The sequence below is a fragment of the Brachionichthys hirsutus genome, chromosome 15 (assembly GCF_040956055.1).
Source record: "Brachionichthys hirsutus isolate HB-005 chromosome 15, CSIRO-AGI_Bhir_v1, whole genome shotgun sequence".
Taxonomy (NCBI): Eukaryota; Metazoa; Chordata; class Actinopteri; order Lophiiformes; family Brachionichthyidae; genus Brachionichthys; species Brachionichthys hirsutus.
Genome location: NC_090911.1, coordinates 3,493,306 through 3,504,378, shown reverse-complemented (window position 1 = coordinate 3,504,378; position 11,073 = coordinate 3,493,306).

Genomic DNA, 11,073 nt, shown 5'->3' with positions numbered 1-11,073 from the left:
GATGCTGCGAGAGAGATTCCTTGTTATCAACTTTCCCTGCCTCCAGATGCGGCAGAAATGTCACGACGACACATCAATCATTAATTGGGAAATCATTATTCCTCCTCTTATGTGACACAAAATAGTTTTTCAGCAACATGGAGGATTCAGAAAAGGGTGAGATGATAAATGAAATTCCAATCCACTTAAATTAGCATGATTTTGGTTAAGGTGTTCCAATCAATAACCAGTTAGTCAATGAAGGTTTATCGACCTCAATCCCAGCATAAGCTAATATTATATTTATATTACATGTTGTGTTTGTCTGTGTAAATGTACTTTCAACCTGTTTGAGTATATTATGTGTGAATTTAGGCCTGCAGTCTATGTTGAGATCACAATATTTGGTATTCAGTCAGTGAATCTCATCTTTAGGCTTTGATCAGTTTTCTTCTTCTCCTTTGAGTCCCAACAGGAACACGGACTGTGTGTTGAAAGGCTTAAGTCAAAGACGGCGCGTCAAACGTTGCTTCACTGATCACAACACGACTGAACATGCAGATTAAAAACTGGAGTGGACGCCTCTATAAACTGTGGACTTTGTGCTGCAGCCCTCTGATCAGGTCAGGAGGCCTCATGTTGGTGACAAAGGAAAGCCTGTTCTGTTCTCTTCAGCCCTCAGGTCCGGGGCGATGGCTGGAGCTTTGCTGAAGGATGTAGGGTGGATGAGCTCGGACATATACTTTAATGTATGGGGGGGTTACCTGGGTATGCTTCCTTGAAGAAGGGGATCGGACCCTGGTAGCACCCTGGTGGTCAGAACCGGAACACATGAATGGTTGTGGGAGGAAAAGGGTGGGCTGGTCTCTAATGGAGCAGATGATGGGTTTATTGTTTAAAAAGAGGCCGAGGGAGATAACGCCCCCCCAGGGGCAGATCCTTGATTAGTCATGGGTTAGCCAGGGTTAAGAAGGCTTGGAATGGGGCGGGTTGATGATGAGTTTGAGAGGTTTAAGGAGGGAGACGGGGGAGTCTGACTCTTCATCACTGCATTCTGTGCATGTACTGTATAATCGCCACACCCACCAGTGACCCTTGTAGGTCTTTGACCCCGTAAAGCAAAGGTGAAAGGGGAGCCATGCTGTTCTTAAATTAAAATCTCCCAAGGAGGTACTAAATGGCTCGAGGAGGAGTTAGTTTACAAAGACGCTCCCGTTTTGTGTTCTAAGCCCTGGGAGCTGACTGGCAGGATGTCCTGTCCTTGGATACTGTCTTCAGGTAGGATTCTCCTCACTTCCTGTGTGCGAGTTACTAGTTTGATTAAATCCCTCACAGAATGGGAAACAACAGCCTCAACGGAAACACGTTTCAACAATTTGTCCGTTTAGTCTTCTGCAGGGACCGTTGCAAATGAAGTCAGATCTTTCGTCTTCTGTTCTACCGCATTCTTATATTTTCCGAGCCTCTTTTTTCGACACAGGGTGACCCCATTTAGGGCCTCTGGATTCCAGGAAGAGTAACCCCTTCACCCTTCACCTCCCTCTCACTTCCCGCTCTACCTAGCAACTGCCTTCATAATAAACTCTAATTGGTTTACTGTCACAGCCAATCGCACGGGAGTCCTATGAATTTATTCACAGAAATAACTTCTCAAGAAGAACGGTGGGAATCTCTAACCACAGCAGCAGACGTGTGACACAATGGAATTCAGATTAAATCAGGTTTAAAGATTAGTCTTCAAAGGAATCTTATGCATTTGCATTCTTTTCATCTCTACCCAGTAATGCATGAGGCTTCGTCAGCGACGCCAGACGCCACGCAGCTATCTGGCACCACCGAGTGATCGTTCAGAGTAAGGCCTGCAGCTGAAGCGTTAGGGTTATTTTCTGATCAAACAGGACCTGCACATCATATCTATTTTTAGAAAAGGCATTCATTCAGTGTATCATTCATTTTTATTAGATCATTTGAAGCTTTTCTTCTTATGTCTGACCAAGTAAATCTGAGTTGTAGCTCAGAAGTCAAAGGCTGGATAAAGTTTTTATATACAGAGATTTACAATCAATGTATTTGAAAGAGAAATAGGCTTAATGAACACCATGCCAATATGATAGCAACCCTGTGTGGTCAAAGGCCTCTGGGTTTACTGAAGCTCCATTGACTACAATGTTAATGAGAAATTCAAAGTGATCCAGAATCCAGGATCTCTTCTGGATCATTTCCTCAGAATTTCATCTCGCTAACAGTCAAACAGCCAAACCAACGCCGGCAAAAACCTAATCTCCTCGGTGGCGGTAATAAAAGCCTTGTGTCTGAAGGTAAGCTATTTATACAAAAAACACATAAAAAAACCTCCTTTCATTAAATGTTTCCAATTATGGAGTAATCAAACTAAAATGAAAGAAAAAAATAATGACTTTGTAACTAATCTTTCATATTATTTACTTTTTTTGAAAACTGTTCCTTTCTAACAAGCACAAGCTCAACCTGCCCTCTGTGACAGCGCAGTATACTCTACATCAGTCCTCTGACTGGCACTCCCCAGTATGAAAACACACACACACACACAATGACGCCTGTGTTGCATGGCTGTTCCTCTCTCCTCCTAGTCCTACCTAGTGTTTTCATTTCTTATTTCTTGGCCATGTTCAGTCAGGAGGAAATATTGGTGTGTTTTTAGAAGGAGCAGCCAAGAAAGTCTGTTCAGCCTCTCGAACTAAACGGGTCAGAATGTTTAGTGGGGAGTCGCTGTCCACGTGTAGATTAACACAGCAAGAGAGGCCGCAGCCATTCCAGCACTGTATCCTGATCCTGATTTTGATCCAACTCCTGACTCCTGTGTACCTGCCCTGCCTGTTTTTGATGTCACCTGCTTGCCTGTGCCTTCGGATCTCATGCCTGCCTGACTTGGCTACCTGGTTTTTGACCCTCGCCTGATTTCTGGAACTCTCCCTTTGCTCTTCTGATTTGTCTGCTGGTTTGGACTGACTACCCGGTTTTTGTCAATAAAGCTCAGTTTCTGTTTTTTCCCTCGACTGTCAATAAACCCAAAACAATGAGCTGACAGGCGCTGAAACGTTCCTCAGCGCTTTGGGTAAATGGTGATAACATGAAGGTCAGTCAGTTTGACAGTGAGCGTTGCGATGACAACGTCTGTTACACACATGCACGACCATCACACACACACACACACACACACACACATGCACTAGTTCATCAGTAGGACACTGGAGGGCCTACACCATTTCTCAGATATAGAGAACTGATTGTTTGGAGTTGTCAGATGTGAACATCTGCAGAGGGAAGGGTTCCATTACATCAGGGCTTTACCCCATCCTGCCCCCCGGGGGGCAACAACCCATGACATCCTCTCACTTCACCCGCTGACATACGCAATCACAGAGACAGAGCAACAGTAAAGGTCATCCCGTGTTCTGAGCAGAGGCGCTGCCTGCTGAGGCGAGCTGGACAGCTGGACACAGCTGGACGGTGAGTGAATATTAGAATTATTGCAATCACACAAAACATGATCTTAATTTCTCCTCATGTTTTACAGCAAAAACAGGTTTACTGCAGCAGGAAATGACCTTTAGACATACAGTATTACTGGGAGGGCAGGTTCTGGGAAAGATGAGCCACTGATCAACATACATTTATATTGAATAGATCAATAAAGGGATATCTACAGCCCAATCAGATGAGCCGGTCACATCAACACACACGACACCATTGTCGTTTCAATGGTGATCACTTTCTCCCCAGTCAGTTCATATTCCTCAGTTGTGTAGAAAACATATATACAATTATCATCTTATATTAGTGTTGTATTTATTATTATTATTGTATGATAATAAAGTGAAGAAAGAGGCGGGGCAATTATATAAGCCCCGCCTCGCCAGAGGTGATAATCACACATTCAAAGTTCCACCGTTTGTCCCTTCATAAATACATTTCAGGAGTTGTCTTTGCATGTCTCCAGTGCGCAAGCGTCGCCTCGGCGGAGGTAAAAATGAAATCATCATGATTTCAGACGCAGATTCAGAAATGAAAAAAACAAAACATCATTGCTCGTGTTCTGAGACATGCCTTTAGACCATCTCATTTCAATAAATTGGACAAATATATGGACTTAGTGATTCCTGGTGATGCTGCTGCATAGCGAGGGAGACGAAGGTCACTGCAGATAAACCGTTGAGTATTGATCTCACCAAGAATGTAGATCAATCATTTAGCATTTTAGATACAACTTGCTAACCTATTTCCTGATTTCATGCATCCAATAAATGAATTTACTCTCTCTGTGTGTGTGGGTCTCTCTCTCTCTCTCTCTCTCTTTGTGTGTGTGTGTGTCTGTTTACCCAGCTGCATGTGGCATTCTCAGAGTAAACAGCCAATCAGAGCTCCTCTCATGGGCTCACCGCCTCGCACAGTACGAATGTTAATGAAGCCGCATGCGAGCCAGCAGGAAGTGTTTTATCACCATCATTGTGCAAGGTGAGCTTCCCACAGACACTCATTCCTGGCTTTGTTGGGGCTTTGGGTCGGGCCTGGGTTTGCTACGTCAACGTCATTCCCATATTTTGGAAGTGCCCTGCATTGTGATGCAAGCGGCTCACAGTGAAAGAAGGAAAATGTGATCTCAAGCTGTGTCTGCAGGCCCTTTGGCCGAGCGCCCTCTATCGACATCCACCCACTGCAGCACCACGGAATCCACTCGTGTTCAGCCCTGCTGGAGTCAGATCCAGGGCAGCTTTGGGCTGTGATTGAGTGTGTGGTTGGAAGACATGTGGAGTCGATGTAATGCAGGTGGATTTCTGTTTGCCTCGGTCACAGGTCTGAAAGCTTTACAGACTCTCTTTATCCGAGTTTAACGTGATAATGTGGGACCAACATCCGTCGAACTATAATGATGACGGAATCGCTTCGGAACATTGACAACTAAAGCAGGAACAAAGCGCTTGTACTCGCCGACACAGAGGCCTCAGGGAGGGGCAGAGGCTAAGAGAGGACGAGGATCCAAAGGTCAAAGGTTGAAACGGCACACAATGTCAAAACACAACACCTGTGACGATGCTGATGGGTCGAGAGCTTTTGACGACTGTACTCAAACAAGAAAGCCCATAAAATTAAGCCAGCAAAATTAAAAATGTTCTCTATACTATATTTTCTATAAATACATATTAATCCTAAACTCACTGGTTTCAGAAATTAAAGCAGCAAACAGCTTTATTTCCTGGTGTTAGAAACTGCCTTGACTTCATTCCCATCAGCTGATATTATTTTGCACTGCAGAGAATCAGCAGTTGGGAAAGACAACTTTGATTACTGAAGTAACGAGCAGCAAGTTAGCAGCAAACTAAAAGAGATTGGAGCTCATCCTCAGATTCATTTCAAGTAGAAAATTACATTTCTTCTTTGCTTGATGATGGGCCAAAGCAACATTTATAAACATTGAACACATTTCCTTGATTAAACTGCTTTACAATCGTGAAATGCCCTATGGCCTATGCATTAAGTAAAGTATTCTGAATTCTAATGTTCGACCTGTGGATTGGGATGAATGCTCATAAATGCTCTGGTCCTTCAATAGGAGCATTAATGCCTGTGATCATGTTAGATAACGTCATAAAGTGCTGACAGAACGTTAACACGGCAGTAGAAAGGCCTTCTTTGTGCGACTCGACTCGACCCAAGGCGTCGATCGCTCAGAACAAATACACAATGATAAGCATTCATGGCCATTTGACAAGTAACCATAGTAACAGTGAATAACAAAAATGAACACAGCATCGGTGACCTTATGCTGTTTCATTTCTATGGATCCTTACATTGGGAGCTGAATATATTTACAACGAGAGAGCGGTGCTTCTTGAGGTAATGCAATGAGAACCGGCCTTTCAAGAGCGACATCATCTCACTGGGAATCAGCATCATGGAAAACTCTCGGCCGCCTCCAAAGGGGAGCCAAAAGGCCCCAACAGAAAGAGCTATTTTTATTTAGGAGTTTCCACTGGCGTGTTTCCCCCGTCGGGCCGAGCTTCACCCGTAAAGCAATGACACCTTTTACAGTCGGCCCATTGTGTTCAAATCAAAGACGCATTCCAGGCGGGACGCCGCTGCAGCGAGGGCGTTCTGTCCTCTAACACACTGACGACCTTGAGGCAGAGGCTGCTTCGTCCGGCTCTACGGCCGCCCCGGCGCTTTCTTCTCAGGAAAGCTCAAGAAAGGCTCGCTGGGAGTTTCAGTCCACAACATCTCAGAGCAGATCAGATCAAGAGAAAACGGGTAAAAAGGTTGCAGGTTGAAAACTCAAACTGCCACCAGCCTGGCAAGGCTCTCCTGTACCGAGGAATGTCCGGCCCGAGACAGACGCCTACTGGGCTGACCTCACAATCACTGATATTGGCTAAACATGGGATCCTTTCATAGCAACTCAACCAACAGCAAATGGAAAGTGAAGGTTCCTGGAGGCAGGAACAAGACTGAAGGTGGGGGTGGAGTTTACAACGTGGAAAACAGGAAGACAAAACCTCCTCTTCAGCTGTGCACAGAGAAATTTAGATGGCAAAGGAGCGCTGCTGTCTGATCCCGACGTAGATAAACTAAACCACAGAAATGATTATTATTATGGCAATGTATAACTTATACACCAGATTTAGTCATTTGTGTTACAGCTTTATCCTCCTGTATTCTTTTACATCACATCATTTTAAAGCTTAAACTCCACATGATCAGTGTGTTCCACGCCGCTGTGGGCTGTGGGATGTCTGTTATCTGCTATGTATAACATAAAAAAAAGACCATTTCTGTTTCTGGTTTATGCATATTAAACGTTAGACAATATATTTAGTGATAATGATTTTGTGTTTATGCTACTATTTAAGGATTTAAGAACTCTGGGAGGAGCTCAGTTCTTATATGCAAAGAGGAAAGGCATGCAAAAATTCAGAACAGGTCCAAACAGCAACGCTGATTTGGTGTCATCAGTAGGACTGAACACACCGGAGAGTGGGACGAGGTTAGGGGTGCTCAGGAAGTAGGGGGGGGGGGGGGTATTTATTGTTGTTCAGATGCACACTTTAGCAGCATCGTAATGTCACAAAGCCTGTCGGACCAGCTGTGACCTTCTGAAACACACCTGACACGGTGATCAGCCAGGTCGGCAAATGAGCCGGAGACGCTCCACGACCGCTCTCACAGTCAAGCCTGAGGACGCACACACACATGCACGCGCACATGCACGCGCTCGTGTACCAGTTCCTCTTTTCACACATTCACACACAGGATGAAGACGACTGGGGAAGCTTGGTGTACTGCCAAACAAACAAACAAACAAACAAACAAACAATGTCTCTCTCCTGCTGTAAGAGGAGCTTCACAGCAGGGAGTCACTGAACGACAGAGAAATGGAAAGAGGGACTAACAGGAATACTTTATTTTAAGCTTTATGTAATCATTACTTACAAATATTACTAATTACAGATATTATGAATTAATGATACTACAAATATGAAAATTATAACTTATTTATTGTTAGATTATTACATATATCTAAGAACTTATAAAATACTTTCTAAAAACTATTATGAGGAAATTTAAATTGTTTTTAAAATCTTAAAAGCTTATTAAAGTCTAACTTAGCTCCATTATCTTTATAAAATGTAATTTTTGAAGCTTCTCTGATGCTTCTTTAAGGGTTAGGGTTAGATTAAGATTAAAACATGTTTTCCTATGCAGTCGTCTATCCTTTTGTCAGCTCCCATTAAAAAAGCTAAAAGACTTACAGCTTGTGTCACAGCTTTGAACTGCAGCAATCGACTGTTGGTTAAAGGTTGATTAAATATCAGCAACAAATTACATATAAATATAATGATTTAATGGTGATGCACAAAACATTCCTTCAGTTTTGCATAAAAGGCAAAGAGAATAATCTAGAAAAGATAACTACAAATGAGACTTTTGAAAATTATTAATGCAATAATGACAATGCAATGACAGAATCGTTCACCAATGAGCTAGCTTCTATCCTGAAATGTAATAAATGAAATGTTGCAGACCAACCGTAATGGATGAGGAGATGTGATTGAGTACTTTGAGTACTTCAGTCAGCTGACATACTGTAACTCTGCATTATTTTTGCAGGCAGCAAATGTACAGTTCATTTTGTTTTAATGCTTATGTTAAAAACGTTAGTTTCTTAAACAGTGATGTGCATGAAGAATAAATTATTGATGTATTGTTGAATATTTTTCATTCATATTGCATGACGTAATGCCCCACAGATGCACACATTACCATGACATCTCCCCATTAGATGAGAAACTGCCCCCTCTGGGCCTCATGGCTCTATAGGGCAACAGTTAAGGGTTTATTTTGAAATGAAGCATTTGTTGCTGCAGGATGAATCATAGTCTCTATGAGACTAGATCACTAGCTTAGAATTCGACCTCCAAGATGGGACGTCTGAGGGAATATACATTATCATCAAACACAATACAATATGCCAGTTTGAAATATTTCCATTAAGGTCACTAACAGTAGGCTGTTAGTGACCTTAATTCGTTTCCTGTGGTGACTATAAAATAGAGCGGCGGGGTTGGGTGACTCTTATCCCGAGGAAGAGTTCTGCTTCCCTCCTTTAAACCATCTTTTGGTGCAAAACAGCTTCAGCCCTCTTACTCTCCTCTCTCGGTTCCTGTCCAGCTGCAGAGATGATGAAGGGTCTTACCTTCTAGAACCTGCAGGGCCGAGGCCAGGCAGCACATCAGGGCGAGATGCAGGGCAGCAGACCACCTGAGGAGACATCAGCCATACTTAATGCACGATGCATTTGATCAAGGTTTAATTGGGCTTTAAAACGTTTTAAAAAACCAAGTGGAAAAAGATGGCATCGCTTTAAACTAGCTTATCTTGGGGCTAAAGCGTGTTTCAGCGTAGAGAAGTCTACCATTGATTAAAGAAAGGTTGCTACCTCTCAGGTCGGGTCTCAGGTGTCGCTGCAAAAGAAATGTTAGGTAAAGGTGGAGAAGAATCCACTGCTTTTTACATGCAGAACCCCCGGAGGTAATATTTGATGATGCCCTTACCCTCCAAACATGTTAGCAAGCAAGAGAATAAAGATCCAGAAGTGAACTCCAAGCGCATGGGTGAGATGAAATCCCTGCAAAGTGTGTCCTGTAGAGTGGAGACTGCCTCGGAGTGCAGAGTCCCCCCTTCTCTCTCTCTCTCTCCCTCTCTCTCTCTCAGCACAAAGCCCTTCTTAGTTCTGAGTTGAGGGAATCTCAGACCCACAGTTGGGAAATCTGACTCCCTTGCCTCTGACTGGACTCTCTCACCATGATAGAGACGCCTTACACTATATACATGTATAGAGATTATGAAAGTGTGTCGATCTTTACAATCGTGCATTATTGTTACTATTATTATTATTGTACTCTGTATGCAAAGAACCAGTGCTCCTGTAGTGGAAGGAATATTACCTGGTCCCAGGCTTTTCCAGCATCGTGTGCCCAGTTTAAACCCGGGGGGTCCAAACTGTGCCATGGAGGGCCGAGAAGCTGCAGGTTTTCCTTCCATCCGGTCAGTAAAGCAAGTTATTTTAATTATCACACCTCCTTCAAATTGAGAGAAGGAGCTCATTAGTGAGATCAGCTGCTGGAGAGATGGTTGGAAAGGAAACCTGGAGTGGCTCAGCCCTCCATGGCACGGTTTGGACACCGCTGCCTTAGACAGTAGGATGTGTGAGCAGTGTGTGAACTCAAGAGTAGTAATTTTTTATTTTGTTTAATTTTAACTGTACAATCCTCTATTTGTATACAATTTGAAGACATTATTCCCTGACCGTTGCAGTCGTAGCCTGACACTGAAACTGATCCAGAACCCATGTTGTATAAAACAGCCATTTGTACAGGAAAGCAGTTTGCTCAGTTTCAACTTTAAAAAAAGGATCAAAATTAAACATAAGACCAAATACGATGAGCATCTTCGTGTCTGTTACACAACCTATGTTCAGTAGCTGGAGGTGGAAGAATACAGTCTTAACACGTCTTACATGATTTCTAAAACGATGACCAGAGAATAGATCCCTTTATTTTTGCATTAACACAGAGTTGCTGCTCACAGCCTTTATATCGTTAATGTTGGAGAGCTCAGTCGACAGAAGAACCGAGGGTTCTCGATGGAAATCCTGGAAGCATCAAATAAATAGAAGAGTTACATTTGATTTCAAATATATTTCACGTTCGACCAGAAACACAGCTGGGCCAGTTAGGGATAGACTTTGAGTCCTCCTACTTGTGATGTTAACAGCCACTATTTACAGATGCTGGAATGATAATAGCTCGGAGAAAGAGAAAGGTGCCCTCCTTTTCCTCCCCCGCCTTCCTCCCCCATCCTCTTGTCCTTTGCTGTCTTGAGACAACATTCCCACCCATTTGTCTTCTGTCTGTGAAGTTCTCACAGATTTAGTTCTCATGTGGCCGTTTCCTCTAAAACGTTTTGAAGTCAGCTTCAGATGCTCGGTTCTAGCTGTAGTCTCGTTCTGTGAGACCGAGGAGAACCCGAGACTGAAGAACGGTGAGGATAATTTATTGTCATTTAAATCTTTTTATTATTATTGGAGAAACACATAAAGTGTCCCGGCGCAGGCGGCTGCAACGTTTAATAGAAGCAAAGATAAGTCAGTTTACCACCAGATACCACTAAATGGATATCAATAAGTCCAGAGCAGGGGGGGCAACAGGAGCTACTATAATGTTGGACCCATGGTGGGGTTCAGGGGGGCGTAGCCCTCTGAAGCCTGTCAGTCATTTATAACTGCTTTAGCATTATTGATAAGAAATACAAAATAAACAGTCTTAAAATAAGCCAACATATTTAATGACAAACTCTTCCTGCGACCTGAACCAGGAATTTGTGGAGTGAAATTCTACGAGCCTTCTCTAAATCATTTCATAACAAACGCACTCCAGTTAATCCATTTTCCTGTTTGCAGAAAATACGTAAGAATATAAACAAGGTCCCTAACCAGCCTAGAATTGTGTGTGTGTTTTGTGGTGTTTCTAGTTTGTAATTGATTTTGTGGCTGTGATTCTA